This window comes from Tetranychus urticae, chromosome 1 (assembly GCF_039701765.1).
Source record: "Tetranychus urticae isolate SD_2017Ah chromosome 1, NJAU_TeUrti_SD_1.0, whole genome shotgun sequence".
Lineage (NCBI taxonomy): Eukaryota > Metazoa > Arthropoda > Arachnida > Trombidiformes > Tetranychidae > Tetranychus > Tetranychus urticae.
The window spans coordinates 11,811,785-11,823,417 of NC_142958.1; positions in this window are offsets into that span (position 1 = coordinate 11,811,785).

Below are 11,633 nucleotides of genomic sequence, written 5' to 3' on the forward strand. Positions count from 1 at the left end.
TAACGGAAAATACTGAAAGTTGCTTTGCTTGCAATCGCCTTTCAGAACATTTAGTCTTGGAATTCGTTTTCTTCGAGATTGTTTCTTTGTTCTAAATACTCAAAAGTTGATCAACTCCTTCGACAACCTTTTCAACGTTTCGTTTGAAACAGTTAGAATTACTAGCTGGATTGTTCAAGCTGGTAAGAATAGTAATGCTCGAAACTTCTCTTGATCTTTGTTCTGAGTTCTAATTGTAGCTAGCATGCAATGCTTGTCCGTTTTTAAGTGTTATTAACGCTAATGTTGCTATTGTAATATATCATATTTAAATACGTTTGCTTCTTGTCACTTCTATCACTTGGATAAGCGGTTTTACTGCTAATCATTTGGCAGCAGAGACATTTGTGAACATCGAAAGTTTATTGCGTCCAATTTTCAATCTTCGCCTTTCAAGCTATCAGTTCCTTATTTTACTTTTACTTGCAAATCGCAAAGAAACTTTAGAGCACTCATTCTTGCTGCAAGAATAATGCCAAAATCAATTCAGATTAAACCAAAATCTTGATAATCTCGAGAAACTGGAGAACCTGAATGTTCATGAAGTTGTTGGATGATTGAAACGAACAAGATTCTTGTTCGTTAGTTTTAAGTTTAAACGGTCAACTTTCATTGATTAAACTGCAAGTTTGCACAAGTCAGGTTTGATTGGATTAGACAGTTTATCTTGTTGCGTTATTACTTTACCTTATAAAGTGAAGGGATTTTATTGCAAGCAAAATTTCATCAACTGAATATGAAAAGGATAACTTGTAATGAATGATAATCTGATAGATTACAATGAACCTCTTTTTGTGGTCAAAAGTGTTTACCCAGCGACTGCATAAACCAGAATACAATATTCAATCAAGTTGAATATAACAACAAGGGATTCCCTGTTTACCAACAAGAATGTGTTTATCTTCTTATTTTTCTGTTTGCTTTTCTCGTATCTATTTATGCTTATATTTTACCTTTTTTTACTTTCGTTTTTGTCTCTTTTTTAGAGCTTCCTTCAGTTTACTTTTTCGTTATTTTATTTATCATTAATATCATCATTTGGTGACTATTTATATTTGTCTGTGTTTACAAGAAGAAGAAAGTTGAACCAATTGAACTGACAAAACACAATTGTAATCAGATTGTTATCCATGAACAATCTCACTAGGCCAACATAAATATCTGTGTTTGTGTTGCAAGAAATACTGAAAAGCCTTTATTTTGATACTGATAATGTCAAATTCAATGTTCATCTTGAAATTGATTTTACTTCTTTTCTCTTCACTTTTTTTCTCTTCGTCTGTTTAATCTTCCCTCAACTCGTCATCCATCTTTGGAAGAGCAAGAAGAACAAGAAGAAGAAGATGATGATGATGTAAAATGGTTGGGATGAAGGAAGGAAAATGAAAAGACTAAAGAAATTTTCTTTTTCCTATTATTTTTTTCTCTTCTCCTTCTTGCTTTCCATTTGTTTTACAGTGAAATTATTTTCATCATTTTTCTTTGAGCATTCAAGTTGAACATTGAAAGTTATAACAACAAAACTTTTCTCATCATCATCTTATTCACAGTTGAATAAATTATGTCTGAGGTCAACATGGCTTCACCTCAAATCGATGCTTCAACTGGCAACCTTAAGAAACTTGAGTTGATAATAAAAGTGATAATCTTTTTCATCCTTTTGTCAAAACAAAAGCTTCTTCAATTCATAAGGCTTCATTAATACCACAATCTTTTGCATGGCACCAAATGTTTATAAATCAATTTCACGAACTTCGAAAGGATACAACAAACTGCCGATTTTGCCATTGAACTCGAGACTGATAAGTTCTGAGGCTAAATGCTGAACTAGGAACGACAGTAACGTCAGAACGATGGTTCATCTGAAACTCTTCCTTCATTCAGAGCGAATCTTGAAAACTATTCTTTCGAGGTTTTGTCTGAAATGTTTGTTCTTGGAGTTGATAAAATCTTTCAAACAATTTACAGAATTGAATATTTCTAAGCCAGTTAAGATGAAACTCATTTTTACCTGTGACTTTTGACTCTTTTATCAACTTTTCCATCTTTCCATTTCTTCCCTGCAAATGTCAAAAGATTCTGATTGCCTGTTGATTGTCAGTTTAGAGAGTTTTGAGATTGAAGTTTTCATATTAATTGGAAGTGTTTATCGTGTTATTGGATGAGCTTTAACCCAATGAGCAGGAAGTAAAGTTGAAACTGTCAACCAAAATTGCCATTAATAATCGACTGTTAGGCGAGAAAATCGTTTTTGCTCTTTTCTCTGTTTTCCCTCTCTTCTTTCACTTTAGTTTCATTATTTGTTCAATGTTGTTGATGAGAATTAAATTTTTGTTCATTTGTGAAACTCGAAGTAATCTTGCATGATGATGAAACTGTACACAACATTTAACATTAATGTTGATGTTAAAGATGGTGAGAATGATCAAGATGATGTGATAAAAATGATGTTGGCTTTGTTGTTGTTTGTGAAAGTGTACAAGAGTGAAAAGGAAATAGATTCTGAACTTTTCGAGTTTGGGAAAAGTCATTTTTATTTTATTGCAATCTAGTTCGAAAAAGCTTCAGGCTAGATTCAATGTTATTCAGTTCAAATCTCTTGATCATTATTCAATCAGTTAAAGGATTGGTAAAAGAATCAAACATTTGAGTGAGATTTCTCATCTTCGAGAAAACTTCTGATCGAAAACAAATTTTCAATTTTCAAAAACGCAAATCAGAAAATCGCTCCAAAGTTCAAAGATTGAACATTCTTCTCACCGTAAATCGAAAAAACAATTTTCTCTAAATCATTATCTCAACTTGCAAGTTGAAGTTTTTATCGTTCTTTAATGGATTCTCATGAAAACAGCGATCATTTTGTCACTTAAAGATCGTAACTAATTATAACTAAACGTTTAGTATCGATGATTGATTGAATTTGGTTGAATCGTTAAGTTGATGAATGAAAAGTCAATTCATGATTATTACTGGAAAACAATTGGTACTATTGGGTGAGAAGAAAAAGACTTTTGTCAATTTTTTTTCTTCTCCTCGTCTTTTGATTCACTTTATTATAATAATAAATTATAATTTGTGCCTTTTCAGGTTCAATGAGTTATCCAGTTACTTAGAGATTGAGTAAAGAAGAGTAAACAGAAAATGATTGAAACATTGTTTATCCAAGTGAATATTATAAAAGATGAACGAAGGGAGTAAAAACTGTGATAATATCCACAAATGAAAAGGTGAATTGAGAAGCGGAGAAAAATGTGAAAATGTGATTAAGATATTTTGGGTTAATAATGACGAGGAGAGAGGGGAGATTGGATGATGATTATAATGATAATCCACAAAATGAAGGGCAAAGTCATGGTGACTTGGATCTCTGTTAACCCAAATGCTGGTTACCAATGATCGGGGATGAAGATGCTTTTGTAGAAAGATGATGATCACAGAGAAGAAAAAAGTTTGATCTGGTTGGTTAACCATGAGAAATATTATTGGCTGTTCATATAACAACAATATCATTTCATTAGAGTCACAATATTTACTGAAGGTGATCATTGGTATCAATCGGAGAGTACAGAAAACCCTTCGGGGTCAACTCAATGAAAGAGAAACTGATCAAGAGAAAGCAAAGGGAAGACCAAATTGTGTTTCATAATTGGAATCATATTTCCTTTCATCATTAAACCTTTTCTTCTTCTTTTGCGTCTTTCTTTCCTTTTTCAATGATGATATTACCAAATGATAAACTTACCAATTCACTTCTCACAATCCACATCTTATTCAACTCTCCCAGTGTGCTGTCCAAGCCTCATTGAATTTACCAACTAAAATAACCATACATTGTCTTGATCCTCTTTACCATTCAAGTAAACCATTAAAGTCGCATAACAAGGGCTAAGAAAATGATGATGATGAAAATGATGTGAATGCAGGCAAAAATCAAGTTGCAAATGGATATTGTTTAAAGGACAAAAGGCGCACCTTTGATGGGTTTTGGTCATTTTTTATGGGTAAAAAGGTAAATTTGTTAGGTTCGAAAAGAGATGACTAACAGTCTTATCTGACTAGTTTTAATGCCTGAAAATGTATAAAATGTAAGGATCAAAAACAAGTTATAAGAACGGAATGAAAATTGTTTCCTCGAGAAAAGATCTGCATTAGTTGATGGGAAGAATGATTTTTTAGGTCCAAACTTAATGTAAGGTCTAGCCAGGTTTACATGGATTTCGAATAATGCAATCAACGCAATGATGAGGATGATGAAGATTATGATATTATCAAATATAATGATGAAAATATGAGTCTTATGTAAAAACAGAATGATAATTGTTTGATCGAGAAAAGGTCGAGTCATACGCATTAGTAGATGGGAAGAAGAGTAACTTATTAGGTTAAAAATTAGTCTTATGGCCTAGTCATGCTTGCATGGATTTTGAAAAAAATAATGAGCGAAATGATGATGAAGACGATGATGATGCTAATGATGAGGATGATATCAAATGTAATGATGAAAATATGGAAAATATGTACAAGAAGGGAATAAAAATTTTGATCGATAAAAGGCCCTCAATATGCATTATTTGATCGGAAGAGGAGCGACTTGTTAGGATCAAAATTAGTGTCTTATGGCCTAGTTAAGTTTACATGGATTTTGGTCAATTTAGTCAGTAAAGGGAAGATGGAGATTATGAAGCTGTAGATGATGAAGACGATGTCCATTAATTTCCCTCTGATGTGTGCTGGTGGGATACTCGAATATGTGCTTTATTAGCTTGAGTAAACTCTCGACTCTCATTTAGAGGGAGTTGTTGCTATTATATTTTCAACTCTGTGATCAGCCAACCTTGAGTTTTATAATTATATTGACCAGTTGAAGATGACCAAAAATAAAATAAGCTTCCTAACTTTTTGGTTCCTTTTGCAATTGATAATTTTTTCCCTACCAACTGAACCTTTTTTTGTTTCTCTTAATAAATGTTGAGGCTCAATTATTGTGAACAGCAGAAGAAAAAACATTTTTACAAATCAACAACTTTACAACTTCAATATCATTATTCTAGTTGAATGTTTCCTTCCATTCACCATTGTCTTGTAATGAACATTTAAGAGTAAAACTTTTCTGCCCAAAATTCAATTTCCTAACAATAAAATTATCATGTTTCACTTTTTAATCCAATAAAGTTACAAGAACATTAAATTATTTGGATTCCCTGATGATAATTAATTTGCCCCATGAAAGAGATGAAAGTTGATTCAAAATTTCGTTGAACCTTTAAAACTCGAGAGAGAAAAAAAGAGTTTATTAATAACATGAAAAATGAAAGAATTGAAAATGAACTGAAAAGATTAACTTTTTTTCTGCCAATTCAGATGAAAATTAATCTCGACGAAATTTGTAATTAGCTTTAATCAGTTTCATGTATAGTGAAAACGCAAAACTAAGGCTAAACATTTTGATATTCAAATTGGCATTTAATGCGTTGTCATAACAAGAATTTTGATTTCAATCTTTGTAAAGTAAAAGAGAAAGATTTCACTTTAAAAATTTGAATAACATTGAAATGCTCTGGATTGGAAAGGAGAAGAGAAAAAAAGAAAATCAAAAATTCGAAAATAATTTAAACTCATTTTGAACTCGGTTCATCATCTGAATGAGAAAAACGTTTTTACCTTTATTAACATTTTAAATTTGCTTTTAAGGTTTAAAATTCAACATGCAAAAGCATCTTGAAAGGCTTGCAACAAGAAATAATTTTCTTACCTTGTTACATGCTGAACAGTTTTATCATGTTCATCTGTATCTTTATCATGAAGTTGAAGGTAAAAAGCAAAAGGATATTCAAATCAAGTTAGAATCAGCGTGAAATATTAATGTTTCAAGTTTATTCAAACTTATTGATTCAACAACTCGTTTGGATGAAATGGGGCTAAATTGAAAAGAAAAATTTTGAGACGAAAAAAAAAGATTTTTCGAGTTTATCGCAAGCTGATCGAAAGTGAACAATTAGAGATTTGCGAAAAGATTGAAATGTTGATTCGAAACATGATAAATGGTTGAATATGTGGTATTAAACGATGAACAAGTTGACCATTTGTTATTGGAATGCTTTAAATTTAATGATGTTCAGTTGAGAAAAGTTCATGAAACTGATGAAGACGTTGAGCAAGAAAAAGAAAAGCAAAAAAAAAAAACATTTTCTAGCAAATTTTTTCTTCTTCGACTCATCTTTTTTTCTGCTTCCTTTGAAAACAAAAGCAAGTAAAGCTTTTTTTTTCATCTTATAAAAGCGCTACAATTTGATAGACTATTATATCTGAAAGTTGAAACTTATCGTGAAACTATCATTATTAGAGTTGAAAAATTTTCAGATAATATCAAGAGCAAGTTGAAGAGAGTAAGGAAAAACTGTAAATAGTGAAATCATTTTTCATGAAACAAAATCATTTCATGAGAAGAGAGAGAAAAAATGTCCAGACAAATTTCGAGGTAAACTCGTTTAAACGTTAAAAGTCACATCAATTTGAAAATCATTTACTTCATTTAATCTGATTGATATTTGATCATTAAATTCAAGTCCAAATACAGAGCGAAATGAAGGTAAAATTGTACTTTGAGAATGGTTAATTGAATGCGCTTCGATGTGGCTATGAAATTGATGTAAATAACGACTCAAACTTTCGCTCAATTCCCAGAACTGAATATTAAATGGAGAAAATTATTTGGACTTTGAATTTACTCTGTATTTACCTGAGCATTGCAAGTATTATCATTTCAATTTCGCAGATTTTTTCTTCTACTTTTCTTGTCTGAACATTTTCCTTTCAAAGATTATTGTCTTCATGAATAAGAAATTAAGCGATGAATTTTTGCCTTTTCTTTGCTTTTCGTTCAGATGGAAAAGAAGAAAGAAATTGAGTTCGAAAAGAAAGGTTTATTAAATTGCTTTTCAATGATGTTGAACAAATTTTATTTATGTTATGCTCAAAGTTATCATTATTAATATCGTCGTTGTTTCTGTAGGCTTACATGATGGAATTGGGAAAACTTTTTCTCTTTTTTATTCAAGAATCTGTTTTAGTATTTAAATGAAGGTTTCAAAAATTTATGAATTTATTTTTCATCAGATTATCATGTTTCTTTTAATATACTTTACCTGGGTCACTTTGCGTCCTTTTTTACTCTTATCATTATAGATTGAACATTTGCTTCCTTTTCAGCTTCTCTCAGCTGTATTCATGAACAAGTTGACATTTTTTATGGCAAACATTTTTCAATTCATAAATGTTGCATTTTACATCATTTTCACGGTTCATTTCTTGATCAACATTTCAATGAATGTGTAACTTATCAATGTTTATCCACTTCAATCTATTATTGTATGTTTAAATCTCAGCATAGTCTGGTGGGCTTCCTGAATAATTGTATTTAATATATCGGGTGTGGCAGAAGTCATTTTTAGCATATTTTCGCGAATAACTTTTGAACCGATAGAGATATTTCAAAACGTTTTTTCATTATATACAGCTTTTCTTCGGTTTTCTTTTGAATAGATGCTTGGAGTGCTAACCTTTACTGACGATCGTTCTGGTATGCAAAATGCGAAAAATTGTTTCAAAATGAAAAATTTTAGAATCGACGTTTTTCTCCTTGCGCCTTTATTTGAGTGATTGTCTCTCAGTTGTTTCATTTATTGTTTCCCGAAAGTTCTGAGAAAGACAACAAGAAACTTTCCGATTGATCATGCTTACCTTTAACTACTTGCATTCTGGCTCAAAACTATTGAGGCAGAGTGGGCTGGTTATACTTCATTTTTGTTCAATTTTGTGATTGAAATTGACTGACATGAAGAAAACAAACTTTTCACTTTATAAGAGCATTTAAGGTTGTTGTTTTCATTTCTTGCTTCAAGAAAAAAATCATTAACATTGAATGATAATTAAATGTTGATTAGTCTTGATTATTTGTTTCAACGATAATCACTCTTGTGTCTCTAAAACTGATTAACATTGAATCACACTTTTCTCTTTTCACTTTGTTTTCTCTTCTTTCCATTCACTTTTATTTACTCTAATCAAATATTGACTCACTGTTGATCGTTCATTATCGTTATCATCAACATGATGATGGAAATGATGGTGAACATGAGAAACGGTTAATGATGATGATGGTGTTTCATGGAAAAAGCAAGAGGAAAGTGAAGTGAAGAAAAAAAAGGTGAAGATGAGTTTGATGATTATTTTGATAGGAACGAATCAATAGAGATGAGAACAAATAAAGATACTTTTCACACTAAATCTGCATAAATAAATCAATTGTTCAATCAAATAACAATATTATTCAACATGTTTACTCTGACTAAACGTAATGACAAAAACAGCAAAACTCGAGGAGAGAAAAAAGTTCAACTCGAAATGAAGAATCACAAGTTTTAATTAGATTGATTGGAAATCAAATTAACTCTTAATCATTCATATTAAAAGAATTATCAGAAAAGTATTGAAATTCAACTGCGAAATTGAATCGAGTTTTAACTGAAATATTGCATTCATGAATATTCCCCAACTAATGAATTGGAATTGAATTCATGAAAAGTTCTCTTGTAAATGAGATCAACTTTGCAATCAAACTTTTATCATGAAATTTGAACTTTACATGGAAATGTTTCAATAATCAAGATCATTAAAAGTTTCATTTCAATTTAATTATAGTGAAAAGAGAATCGAAATTAGTTATTCTTTCAAACAGAGAATAAATTTTTTCTTTTTTTCTGTGGATAACAATTTTCCAGAGCATTTTATTGCAGTTTATCATGAAATGAAAGAATCTTATTAATGAGAAATTTTTGTAAAATTATCTGGTTAATCTTTATTCTGTTTCCAATTCAAGTTATTAATTTCATGGAAGGAAGAAAAACTCCCAGTCATTTATCATGATATACTCTGATTGCTAATGAAAGATGCAAAATGAAGAACATTTTTTTTCGAACTTTTATTATCCAGAAAGAAATATTTAATTGATAAAAATAGCGAGATTTGAAATTCTGAACATTTCTTGCTTCAAATTGTCACAATCGTCAATCTGAGTTGAACAAGAAATGAAAACATTTGAAATACAAACAGAATCAACAGTAAAAACAAAAAGAAAACAATTGTTCAATGTTTATTCAACCCTGAAAATGATTCATTTTTCTGGTTCCATGAACTTTTTCAGCCTCAATTCAGCCTCAATTATTTATTCTGATCAGAAGAAAACTTCCTTTCATTCATATTCTTTTTCACAACCAAATTATCGTATTTTCATTTTTCTTTTTTTTCTTCATTTCGTTCTTTTTCTTAGTTCGTTGATTGAAATATTTTTATCTTGAATCATCTCAAATGTGGTTAACAAATTGAAATGAAAACTCGAAAAGAGTTTAATTTTGTAACGAAATATTCATGATAAGTTTCATGAGAAATCTTGGAATCTTGATGGTTCGGTTGATGATGCAAGTTGAACCAGTCAAATGTATTGATAGACTTGACAACAATCGAATCTTGATGAGGTTTCAATTACACTTGAATGAGTTTAAATCGTTTTTTTACTCTTATCATGATCGAATCGATTAACACTCAAAAGTTTCAATGTTGACTCTGACTAAACTCGAGTTACCTTCAAGTCAAACACTTTTGATTTATCTTTCATTCACTCGGAAATCAGAGCATCATTATCATATTATTAAATTAAAATTCCCTGTTATAATAAACAAGAAAATGAACAAGAAAATTCCATGAATAATCTTCATCATTTTCACCATTTTTCTTTCTCTTCATGAGAAGAAAAAGCAAAGTCGAAAAAAATGAACATTAATCCATCTATTAACAAGTCATTAATTACTAAATTGGTTAACATTTGGATTCAATCAAAGGTAATCAGGTAAACATGAAAATGAATGAATATTGAACAACTTTCTTGATTATTTGTCTTTAGTTTCAACCTTTTCTCTTCAGTCTTTTTTCATCCATTCTGTAAGTTTCTCAGCTCAGCATGATGAGAATTAATGATAAAGAAAATTTTTCTTCTCTTTTATTCTTAGTCAGTAATATTCACATCAATCAAGGTTAACTTTTAATTAAAAAAAAGTTTTCTAAACAAAAACATGGTAATTGGATTAATAGGAAACATTTTCAAAGCTTATTCATTATGAAGTTTATTGAATAAACATTTGAATAAAAAGGTTTAATGAAAAGATTTTGAAACAAAAATTTCATTTCCATCTTTTCATGTTAATATTTGATCAATTATCTGTTGATAAAGACGACTTTTTCAAATAGAAATTCACATTTTCTAAAAAGTTTACTTTTATCAATATTATTGCAGTTTACATTAATATTGACTTCATTTTCTTCATCATTTTCATCTTGAAATTAGTCTTGTTAATGTAGTTGAGCAAATAAATTGAATCATTAAGTTGAATGTGAAAGATTGAAATAAAAGGACGAATGGATATTCAAGGAAAATGAAATAAAAATTGATGGTAATTTGTAAAAAGATAAATGAGTTTCACTTGATATTATCGTATTAATTTTATTTTGCACCCAATTATCTAATAATCATAAAAGAGTTGCAAATAGTATGAATTATTTAATGGTAATATTGTTTAAATTGTTGGTGAAATTAGCTTTTACAATCAAATGAAAATGAATCATGAGAATGGTATTGAAAAATATTCTAATATTGTGCCAGATTTTAACAAAAATTGCTGAAACGCTCTTTAGTTTGATTGTTAACTGAGCGGGTAAATTAAATGCCAATGTTACCGAAATTGTCGTAATTGTAGTTCAATCATGGCTTTGATGCTCTGAAAAAAGTTCGACTACCTTCGACTAAGCAATGAAACATCTATGCATTTACGTAAATTTTGTTATTATGAACTTACTTTGCTAATCTCAGTACCAGGGGGACTGGACAGTTACCAAAATCTGAAGAAGCGAAAGCAAAGACAAGGAAGAGAGTAGCGATCATTTACATGGTTCAGCACAAAACAAGGAATTGAATGTTTTGCATGAAACTTGTTAATTTCCTGATGCTTATGTGCTTATCATCACTTTTAATTCTTCATTTACTCAATTTATCGAAGAATATCATCTAAATATCGAAATACAAAATCTAAGATAAAAACAATGCTTTGTATAAATTACTATGAATCTCTCGGTCAACAATAACACATTTCAAACAATGAATAATAAATAGTGAACAAGGTAAAAAGATAAGTGCGTTTTTTGTGAATTTCATGAGAAGTAATTGAAGATTATATTCAATATCATGTCAAATATAACGTGAAATTTGATCATCCACTCAGAAACTGTTTCATTTAAAGCATTAATGATGATACAATTGATGGTAAACAATTATAATGAAACACAACAATTCTGGTTAATTTTGTGTTTTTGCAATAGAATTGAAATTTTGTTCATGTGATAGAGCATATCATTTAACGATCATGATGGTTTCGCAGAAATGATACAGATTGTTACATAAATAACAAGAAACATTTTAGTCGGAATTATTTGTAATACATTGACAATTCACTGCTTAATCGTTAAGCATCTATGATAATTCAAAA